The sequence below is a fragment of the Octopus sinensis genome, linkage group LG1, assembly GCF_006345805.1.
Source record: "Octopus sinensis linkage group LG1, ASM634580v1, whole genome shotgun sequence".
Classification (NCBI taxonomy): Eukaryota; Metazoa; Mollusca; class Cephalopoda; order Octopoda; family Octopodidae; genus Octopus; species Octopus sinensis.
In genome coordinates, this window is record NC_042997.1 from 187,700,205 (window position 1) to 187,712,320 (window position 12,116).

General features: G+C 35.8%; 1 protein-coding gene across 4 annotated transcripts in view; it reads right to left on the reverse strand.

Moving 5' to 3' along the window:
• LOC115213579 (methylcytosine dioxygenase tet3-A-like) overlaps positions 1 to 11,789 on the reverse strand; it is an 85,201-nt gene extending 73,412 nt beyond the window's left edge. The window contains exons 1-2 of one of the 4 annotated variants that reach the window (XM_029782584.2): positions 11,551 to 11,789; positions 4,721 to 4,787 (exon numbers count right to left, since the gene is read on the reverse strand). The gene's annotated coding sequence lies outside the window, so the exon portion shown is untranslated. Of the gene's footprint in view, positions 1 to 4,720; positions 4,788 to 10,913; positions 11,115 to 11,453 lie in introns of those variants that run through there. The other 3 variants (XM_036507717.1, XM_036507721.1, XM_036507725.1) reach the window with 3 other exon arrangements.
• Positions 11,790 to 12,116: the final 327 nt, after the last annotated feature.

Genomic DNA, 12,116 nt, shown 5'->3' on the forward strand with positions numbered 1-12,116 from the left:
GATCGTGAGGTTGTGAGCTCGAATCCCAGACCGGGCTGTGTGTTGTGTTCTTGAGCAAGACACGTTATTTCACGTTGCTCCAGTTCACTCAGCTGTAGAAATGAGTTGCAACATCACAGGTGCCAAGCTGTATTGTCCCTTGCCTTTCCCTCGGATAACACTGGTGGTGTGGAGAGGGAAGGCCGGTATGCATGGGCGACTGCTGGTCTTCCATAAACAACCTTGCCTGGGAGGGTAACTTTCTAGGTGCAATCCCATAGTCAGTGTCATGACCGAAGGGGGTCTCAATATATATATATATATATATATATATATATTGAATAATATATTGTATATCCTCGTTATAATGATTAGCAGAAAACCAAACCACCAAGAGGATGGTGTTCATTTAAACAAAGATGTTATGAAAGGAAATTTAAAGAATTAGATGTTGCTCAATGGAACTAAAAGATTAATGAGCCAACAAAAGAGTTTCTATGTAATCACTCCATCTCAGAGAAAACACAGCCAAATCAACTACAAATTATAACCTATCATCTTACAGAAAATAGACACTTTACATGTTGTGCATCATGTAATGGATGAGTGTTCCCTGAATAAAAAATAGACAGATTTTTACTTCCTGGAAGGCATGAAACACTCAGTACAATTCCTTCTCAATAGACATTGGCTTTTTTGGAATTCAAACATTGGTTTCTTGTGTCAGATGATAGTGAGACAGAAACATTAGCACACCGGGCGAAATGCTTAGCGGTGTTTCGTCTGCCGTTACGTTCTGAGTTCAAATTCCGCCATGGTCGACTTTACCTTTCATCTTTTCAGGGTCGATAAATTAAGTACCATACTAGGGTCGATGTAATTGACTTAATTGTCTGTCCTTGTTTGTCCCCTCTATGTTTAGCCCCTTGTGGTCAATAAAGAAATAAGAAACAGGTGTCTTGCTGTAGAGAAAGTACAAGGTTACCTGTCCAGAGCGAGAGAGGGGGAGAGAGGAGAGGGAGAGAGAGATCAGGAATGAAGACATGAAATTTATTTGCCAATATTCCTGACCTGTACAGATTGCATGCTCTCATGAACTGTGAATTGCATGAAATATTCAAATTTATCGCAGATTATGACAATTATGAAGATAAGATAAATGGCTTAAAGTCTATCTACATACAACCAGTGAACAAGATTTTTGTGAGCCACTAAACTCATAACTCACCAACAATAGTCAACCAAATCACTGGATTAATTTTTTTTTTAACCAGCAGTTCCTGGTAGAGGAATACAACTTCAAGTTAGTGTTGGATGAGCTGTTTGCAAAACATTCAACAACAGTTGCTTTTGTTTTATAAATAATATGAAGCAGTATAAGTCTCAGAATACTTGAAAGCTCAACATATCACAAGCAGAATATTAGATTAGCTCACCAAGTAAGAAGCAATTTTAGCAGTTGCTTGGCAGAAGTGTTTTCTTTATTTTTATTTAAAATACTTCTGCAAAGTAACTGCTGAAATAACTTCTTACTTGATGAGCTAAATTATTATTTAAATCTAAATTTACTTATTTATCTGTAGAAAGTATAGGCATAATTGCAGAAAATGTCCAGCAAAAGATGCAATATGTAATAATTGTGTTAAAAAAGTCATTTTCCTTGAGTAGACAAATCATGTAAAGGATTCACAAGGAATCATTGTAAAATGTTAACTGTCTCCAACATATTCTTTTCTACTCTAGGCACAAAGCCAGTCTAGGCACAATGGGAGGGGGCCAGTCAATGAGATCGCCCCCAGTATGCAAATGGTGCTTAATTAATCGACCCTGAAAGGATGAAAGGTAAAGTCAACCTAGGCAGAATTTGAACTCAGAATGCAAAGACAGACGAAATACTGTTAAGCATTTTGCCTGGTGTGCTAACATTTCTACCAGCTCATTGCCTTCTGTTACCAACATATTAACTTCTTCAACTTTAAAACTAACCCTAAGCTTTTCAGATTTATTGGAATATTCTTTGTCTTATGCACTAGCAAATACCGTAATTCATTTATCAATCAATGTAAGCTTTAGTTGACTGTGGAAGTACTAATGACTTCATCAAAACTAATATTGTTATGCAGAACAATTTAGTCATTAAAATCATTCAGAAGCCACCTTGTGATGATATCAATGCAGTTTGATACCAGAATTACAAGAATATGTCATGAAAAATTCAATATGCTGAAAAGTCATACAAACAACAATGGGTGTTAATTATACACAAGTAAGATCTGCATAGATATAACACTGGTGTGGAGTCTCATGCTTCAACATTCTTCATTAACATTTAAGTTTAATGGTCCTAAAGTCTCATATGTGTTGTCAAATTTTGTTTGCCTGAAAATTTATCTTATTACAGCCTTCACTAGTTTTATTCCATACACAAAAGTTATTGTGGCACCCTTTTGAAGGCATTTTGTGGATGATTGCAAATTCATAACACAAGAAGTAAACTACCTAGTCAAAGCTTTCTTTGATTAAACTGATTAACTCATTATGGAGAGTACTAGCTACAAGTTAGAGAAATGATACCTGATCATTGAATTGTTTACAACAATCAACAAAGTCTCCCTGATGAAATGCTTGACAAATTAATACATACTTTATTGCAGAATTTATTTTTAGCAAGATTATATTATTAACTATCAATGGCATTTAAAGAGAATTCTTATACTGTTTTCTTAACCTTGGGTCAACTGTATCTGTATACAAGACTTCCACTTAGCCTTATGAAAGCAATGGCATAGCGATATATAACATCAAGGACAACTGGAAGTTCCTATGGGATAACTTAATGAGAGCCACTGACCAAATTTTTGGTTAGCGCAAAGTCCCCTAAAGTGACATGGTGGTAGAACAGTGTAGTAGACAGGGCCATTAGAGCAAATAAACATTCCTGGAAAGACTGGAAGAGTAGTGGTAGCAGAAAGCTGCATCAAATAGAAGGGAAACTAAGAGACAAGTATATTTAGCTAGAGAAGCAGAAAGGAACCCAATGCAAGTATGAACACATAAGAAGTGCAGCAGTGTCATATGAAGGTTAACAGAGAAAGCAGTCTTTTTGTGTGGCAGATGTTCAGATGCAATAAACACTAAGAATGTACAGAAAATAGACTTCCTCAAATGTCCCCTGGTATTTGAGGAAGTCTATTTAGAAGTAGAAGATAGGCTCTAGTACATAGGCAACCAAGGACGATTCTCTGAGAGCATAGCTGCTAGAATATGAACAGGTTGGGCAAAACTCAGTAAGCTACTACATTTGTTGGTAACTAAGGGCCTCTTCCTCAGAGCGAAAGGCAGACTATATGATATCTGTGTGCAAAAAGCCATGCTAAAAGTTAGTAAAACATGGGCTGTAACTGTAGAGAACATGTGAAGGTTTGAAAGAAATGAGGTCAATACGATCCAGTGGATGTGCAATGTACAACAGAGTGTAAGTATTTTAAAAGAGAAATTGGGTGTATGAGGTATCAGATATGGTGGGCAAGAGAGAAGATATGTGATGCATATGAGTGAGGACATTGCTAATCTCTAATTGTGAAGAGACCAGTGGAAAGGATAGACCCAAGAAGATGTGGGACAAAAAGTGAGAGATGATGTTCAGAAGATGTGCCTCACAAAATGACTAAGACTTCTGGCAATCTGCTGTGCTTGAGAAGATACATAAAACTAAGTAAAATTGAGGGTGTCCACACATACAGGCACTGTTACTACTTTTGAAAATATTAAAATCAATAAGAGAAAGCTTGCCTCTTTGCTACTGATAACTCAACCTTATTTACAACTGGGACCATTGTGTTAACCAATCCTCCAGCTGTTACATTATTACTGCTTTAAAAAAGCCCACTTTCCAGAGGGGAATTGTTGAGTAAAAAGAAAAAAAACTCCAGCAATTTTTTAGTGTTTACGTAAATGGCAACACTAACTCCCAGCAAGGCCTTGCCCTCCAATTTATATTTGATAAATCTCATAACTGTAAAAACAAAGAATGAACTTTTTCTGTATAGTTTTGATATTTTCTATAGATGTACGAAAGAAAATGTGTACACTGAAATCTTGAATTTGTTCTGCTCAATCAAATTACAGATTTCTTCAATGTATCAGGTGTAAAAAGATTGATGCATTACATAAAGGGGAAAAATCTCCACTTCTACTAAAAATGCTCATAAAATTTGTTATGCCTACCAAATACACTCCAAATCAAAATCAAAATTTTACTATCAACACCAAATCCACTCACAAGGCTTTGGTCGGCCTGAGGCTATAGTAGAAGACACTTGCCCAAAGTGCCAAGCAGTGGGACTGAACCCGGAACCATGTGGTTCATAAGCAAGCTACTTACCACACAGCCACTCCTACACCTATATATATATATATATATATATATATATATATATATATATATATATATATATATTATATATATATATATATATATATATATATATATATATATATATATATATATATATATAGAGAGAGAGAGAGAGAGAGAGAGAGAGAGAGTATGTGTGTGTGAAAGTGAGACCAGATTAATGGTATTCAACCTAGGTTGTACAAGAACTTTAACGTTTCTGGTAATTTTAATTAATTTATATTTCAGTACAAGTGTATAAAAATTGTTGATGACAATTTGGTAATAATTAGTTGTAACATATTAATGATAGGTGTATACTTGAAAGAAAGAAAAAAGATGTACCTGATATCGATGAACAAGCCAACCAGACAGAAAAAGACAAAGGCACGGATTCACACATGTGAAACACCTGCAAAAATAAATGATAGAAATTTGTAACCTAAACATTCATATACATATGTAAAATACAAATGCACATGCACACATACAGATATACTTCTGTATGTATGGGTGTAGTATATATGCATGTGTGTGTGTGTTAAATAAAATGAGACAACAAAATTAAGGCTGTGCGGAATTTATAGGAAATTTATAAAGCAAAAGGTAGACTTACAGCTGTTTCTGGGATATTAGGGATATCGCTTCATCAGAGACGATATGATAGAATTAACTAGAGGGAAATAGTAGAGTTCAGTATAAGGAGTTATTTGGGAAAAGGATGGATATAGGAAGTATAAAGGGAAATAAGAAAATAAAAATAAAAGTAAAAATATATGTAGGATGATACAGTTTCAGTTCCATTATCCAAGGAAAGAGCTGTGTATAATGGATAGAAATGCTTCTTGTCCATGGTACGTAGATTCCGACTGGAATCTACATACCATATATGTATATATAGACACCACACACAAACCCATACATATTATGGCTATGATATATGGCACTGCGAGCTGATTTAGGTGTATTTACACCATTTGTCTACAGCAAGAAATTTTCTCCATGACAAAATACAGTGAATGGCTTGTTTACAAGACTGAACCTGCTATTGGCATATCCGAACTGGTAAAGGCATTGCATAACATGTTGTATATTGTCTCAAATTGCAAATATATTGCAATGGGATCAAAAAGATCTTGGCAAATTAACTGAAAAGCATTACCCCATATAGCAGGTTAACAGGGTACTCGAAAGGAATACATAAACTGGTCGTATTGTAGTGCATATGAAGTCAAACAGTTGTGCAATGATCTCAGGCAACCTGTAAATCCTTATATGTATCAATGATATAACTGCTACACATTATGTAGTGTATCATTTACGAAATAAATAAGAATGGATAACTCAAGACATCACTGCACACACTTCAATGGTGTGGTTATTAATGCACAGTACATCATATTACAAATTACATCATATTACATATTACATCATTAATGCACAGTACATCATATTACATATTACATCATTTTGCATTATTGCATGTATGTAGTGATGTTCAGCAAAATACAACCAATCTATGAAGTCAAGAATATTTATAAACAAATTATAGGACAAGCAAGATTTCAAGGAAATACAGTTTTTCCAAAAGATGGAAGAACTATTAAATAGTTCCTCCCCTGTCTGGAAAATCTGTATTTCTTAGAAATCTTGCTTGTGGTTATGAAATATTGTGGAATTACATAACATTATGTAATGTACTGTGCATTTTTAAATAAAGAACCATGCTATTAAAATGCATATTGTTATGTTTTGTGGACTTGGAGAAAGCCTTTGACAGGGTTCCCCGATCCCTTATCTGGTGGTCGATGCGGAAACTGGAAATTGATGAATGGCTAATAAGGGCTGTACAGGCTCTATACAGTGAGGCTGTCAGCAAGGTTAGGATTGGCAACGAATATAGTGAAGAATTCTAGGTAGAAGTAGGTGTACACCAAGGCTCAGCCCTCAGTCCCCTTTTATTCATCATAGTCCTCCAGGCAATAACAGAGGAATTCAAAACAGGATGCCCCTGGGAGCTCCTCTATGCTGACGACCTGGCTCTCATGGCAGAATCACTACCAGAACTAGAAAAGAAATTTCAGGTGTGGAAGCAAGGGTTAGAATCAAAGGGCCTTAGAGTAAATGTAGCAAAGACCAAAGTTATAGTAAGCAGAAAGGCGAACTCAGCACACACACCCTCGGGCAGGTGGCCCTGCTTGATCTGTAGGAAAGGTCTAGGTAGAAACTCCATAAGATCCACCCAATGTAAGCTATGGACGCATAAGAGGTGCAGCAACATCAAAGGGAAATTAACTGATAAGATAGCTTTCATGTGCGGCAGATGCACAGGGACAATAGACACCACAGACACTCAGAAAACATTCTTATTCAAGAATAAACAGCTCAAATATATCTATATCTATATATACACACACACATAAAATACACAAATTTCTTACCACACAGGCATAGTTGTGTGGTAAGAATTTTGCTTCCCAGACACATGGTTCCAGGTTCAGTCCCACTGCATAGAACCTTAAGCAAGTGTCTTCTACTAAAGTCTAAAGTCTCAAGCCAATCAAAGCCTTGTGAGTGGATTTGATAGATGGAAACTGAAGAAGCCTGTCATGTGTGTGCATGTTTGTTCCCCACCACAAGTGACAAATGCTGTTCATGTGTTTATGCCCAAGTAACTTAGCAGTTTGGCAAAAAAGATCAATAGAACAAGTAGCAGGCTTTACAAAAGAAATAAGTACATGGGTTGATTTGTCAACTAAAATTCTTCAAGGTGTTGCATCAATATGGCTAGTCTAATGACCGAAACAAGTAAAAGATTAAAGATATATAAACAATTCAATTATCAAAGAATTTGTTCTTAAAGCAATTGTCTATCTATTAAATGAGAATATGTGAAGGAGTTCTTTTTACTGCTTATTTAATGGAAAAGTAAGAGGGTTTATACTTTTTTGAGACTGAATGAGTGAATTTATGTGTCTTCATGTACAGGACCAATGTAGAAGACACAAGTTTTCTGATGCCGGATAGGGAATTAAGAAAAATATTTTCAAGTGACAATTTTAATTTAACACCACTACTTCAAAGTGGTAATGTAAATAATTTTCTGGTAAGGTATTGAATGTACAAACAATATAAAGTATATAACATGTAAAATGGGGAATGGAAAACAACCCTTAGTTGATGCTAGAAAATCTATAAAAAAAACAAGCGAGATAACTCTAATGGAATCAGTTCAGTTGATCAAATTTTCTTGGCAATAGAGATAATGTAGGTTGGCATGGGTTTTGCCTCTAAAGTCAAATGGTGAAAGCAGTCAGCACATTTTGATCCTATTAGGTTTCTTTGCCAAAACAAGATCTATTCAATTAGCAAGACACACACACATATCATCTTCATCTTTCGTAGCCAATAACTACCAGTCAAGCACTGGAGTTGATGTAATCAAGTAGTCCTCACTCCCAAAATTTCAGGCCTTGTGCCTAAATTATTATTATTATTATTATTATTATTAGGGGTATGTAGTAATACTGATTGTGAATATTAACAGTATGTCTGAGGGAGAATAGCTTGGGGAAGCATTCTGCATGCTAAATACAAAGACAGTAAGGTTACATGTGTAATGTGAGTTGAACATTTTCAATCCATTGGGAATATTTATGCAATTTGTAAACAAAAACTCATTGCTAGGTAGTTTAAAATATAAAATTATGCAAGGAAGATAACTCCAATATGGTCAGCTAGTGACTATGGTAGGAATAAATATTTCATCAGCTCCGATATTATATCCGTATACAGACACAAACGAAAATGGGGAGCTCTTACGCAGTCGCTTTACCTGCAAGAAATAACAATCAAATTTCTCTCAAATGGCAATACTGTCTTACAATATCAACCTACTGATATTTAAGGCGACAGTGGATAATGTGCTATTAGATATTCCCAAGGAGAGAGAGAGAGAGAGAGAGAGAGAGAGAGGCGGTAGTCAGGGCAGGAAGGTTCTGATCATATTTATACGACCATTACGGAACTGAGGCTTAAACAACAACATAAACATGTGTTGTAAAACAACAACACACACGCACACATATTGGTGATTCAACCGAATAAACTACTGTATGTATTGATTATCTTTAGTATAATAATGTGTTGCGAACGCACTCGCACGCATAAACACAATCGATAAAACAACATCGTGTAACATCGGTGCGATAGATACTTTGAAAACACTCATCAAGCCAACTTTATATCACAGAACGTCTCCTTCCATAACCATTAGCTTTTTTTTTTTTAGCATTTCATGTCAATGTTAAAGATGATGATGGTAAGGATGGAGGCAAATGGGGATAGGGGTAGGTAAGATCGTAGAAGGAAAAAAAAATAATAATGACTGGCTTTTGTCTAGAATTAGGAATTGGAGATGTAAGAGTGAGTCGTATCAGTATTATAGTAGTAGTGGAGGGGGGGAGGGGCGATGATTGTGACAGAAAATAGAATAAGGTCTTGCTCGCAATGGCAACGTGCTGATCGACGTCGGCTGTAGTAACAGCAGTAGTAGTAGTCGTCGTAGTAGCAACAGCAGCAGCAGCGGCTATAGTCATTGCTACTGCAGGTGCTTTACAAGCTACTGTTTGTTTTGTTTGTGTTGCCTCCCCTCCTCCTTGCTACTATGACTACCGAAGCTTACTACTTTTACGGCAAAACAGCAGATTTCGAACAAACTAATGTTGTTCAGCGCAAAGTAATATAAATAAACAAATTCTAAGCTGTGAGTAAAGAGAGAAGTCTAACATTTTGAGCGTGCTTCCGACCAAAGATTTAAAAAAAAAATTTTTTTCCCCCACAGAGATTATAGAAACCTCCACCAACCACCTCAAGAACTCACAAGCATGAGAGAGGGAGAGGGGAAAAAAAGGAGGCGGGCGATGGCGAAGCAAAAGATTCACGAACAGAAAAGGTCTGAAAAATTTATATTGGATGTACGGAAAGGATTTTTACGTAAAGCAGACGGAAAAAAAAAACAGACAAAAAGAATATCGTTGTAAATCAGATTAGGAAAATTAAATCAATGGATTGTAATGTATAGATAGAATGTTGTTTAAGTATACAGACAAGTTACTAATGTATCTAATTAGTAATATAAAATACACATAACTGGCGACTTATCGATCGAGTACACATTGAAAACTAAAATAGGAGTAGAGATCAAGGTGACGGACTTTGCTACCTGTTTAATGGTATTAACTCAACACAGGAAAGCTCCCGTAAATTTAAACATTATATATACAATGCCTACCAACCATTAAACGTAATTAATGCGATCACACACACACACACACATATATATTTATATTACACACCACAGGCACCAGTCTAATATATGTATTAATGCTATAAGCCTTCGTTTATTTTAAGACAGAGAGACATTATAAATAGAGAATTAATTAGACAAAAGATAACCCACAATTCTTTTGACATTTGTCTTTTTCCCATTTGATTACTAATAGAACTACCACCCTTTCGTCACACACACCCTGACATTCCTTTTTAGAGTATTATCAGAAGAAAAGAACTAATTAAATTAGAAAATCAAAATGGACGAAAGATAAGCAAGATCCCATCAAAGTATTATAGTATAAACACTACTTTGTAGCCTGATTGTGTATAGACTCTCATGTGTATGTATTTTCAGGCGGATGTTGTGTTGCCTCAGTTACAAACGAATACTGTTCCTCCTCCCTTCTTAAATAAATATCATTTACATCTTCGTAATTTAGGGCTCATTTTTTTTTTTATATAATTAAAAACATTCCAAATAATATGAAACGTCCACGAGAGTTACTAAGATAGTCAAGTGAAAAGAGAGGTGTTCGCTGTTTATAATAAATACATATCAAATGTACGTGAATTAGGACGAGTGACAGCGCGCGCGTGTGTGAACTGGATCATATGTATACAAAAATCTCTATACGATCAGCAAACGAACGTGTACACGCTTGTCTGTGTTAAATATGTGTGTACAAATTTATCAGTGTGTGTCAGCTTTAGAAGGAAATTATAAAGGAAAGATGAAATTGCAGTGACCTATATTTAAACGGGAGGATTTTAATAACTACATTATATGACCTTGCAAAAATCTATATTTATACTTGTGCTAAAACAACACTATACCGAGTCAATATTCCATTGCACACATTTTTAACAATAAAATCTTAATATAGGTCTCGAAGGGAATAAGATTTTATAATGTTCATGTCTCTCCTAGGGCCCATATAATGTAGACGGCAGCTAATGGTAGGATCTAAGAATAAGGATTAAATAAATAATCAGTGTCGTCAGAAAGGGCACATAGATTTCGGTAAGACATACTTGCTACATATGCTGCACAAATGTATGCACCACCTGTATGTTTTCGATCATATGTATATAAATGTATTACCTGTCTAACATACATACATATATATATATATACAGACAGACACACACACACACACATAATTATATACATTAAAACGATAGATAAATAAAATCAGACACGTACAACTCCAACACTCACGATTGCTCTCGTTCCAAAGATTATACACAAACTGATTAAGTTGATAAGGTGCAGTAGAGCAAAAGGGCAGGTGTTTTGTAGTTCGTTGTGTGTGTATTCAAATATATGGACAGTCGATGATCGTAATGTAGTACTGTAGACATGGAAACAGGACCTTTGCATACTTTATAGTATTCTATAAACACACGTATGCAATGACGAAAGAAAGGAGGAGGTTGTTGCAGTAGTATCCTTTAGTTGCCTACAGTTAGCCTGTTTTCAAAACCCATACGCTAGGAAACACAAACACGATATGTATGTATGTATGTGTGTATGCATATGTGTATGTATGTATGTAATGAAGCTGGATCCTATAGTTTAACAAAACGAAGGGTAGAAGAATCTGGGAAACATACATAGAAAATTTTAAAAAATTAATAATACTGATACACAAAAGGCGTGGCTGTGTGGCTGGAAGATTAGAAACAAACAAAAAAAAAACGACGAAATAATACGACTAAGGATAGAGATTTTGTACATACACACCATGTAAAATTTAAAATAAAACAAACAAAAAAATATCAGCACCTCGCACCCACAACAAAGTTGTCTGCAATAGCTTAATGTTCCAAAATGAGTTTACCTTTTTTAACACACATGCATAGGATGTGTGTGTGTGCATATATATATGTATAGAGAGAGAGAAAGAGAGAGTCGATAATAAGATCAGGAAAAGTGAAACACAATTTTTGTTTGTTTGCTTTTGTTTTTATCCTCTCTCCAGAAAAGAAAGACTCCTTCACCCTGAGAGCTTGACCATTTTTCCAACTCCATACAAGTACGACAGAGGGAGGGAGAGCGAGAGAGAGAGAGAGAAAGAAAGAGAGAGAGGCATATAGACGTACAGAGAAAGAAAGAGAAATTTTGAAAGAGAGAGAGAGAGAGAGAGAGAGAGAAAGGAGGAAAACGAAGAGCGAGTGAAACAAATAGAGTATGAGAGAGAGAGAGAGAGAGAGACTGAGAAGGGTGAAGTGGAGATGGAGTGGCGAGGAAGGGCGATAGGTGGAGTAGGAAACAGATGTGAGGGAAGAAAAGTAGACAAGATGATGGAGACTAGATGGGGGTGGGGGTTTGAAAGGGGGGGGGGGGAAAATGGAGGAGAAGGAGGAGGAGTCCGGATAAGGGAGTGAGGGAAGAGTAGACTTACTA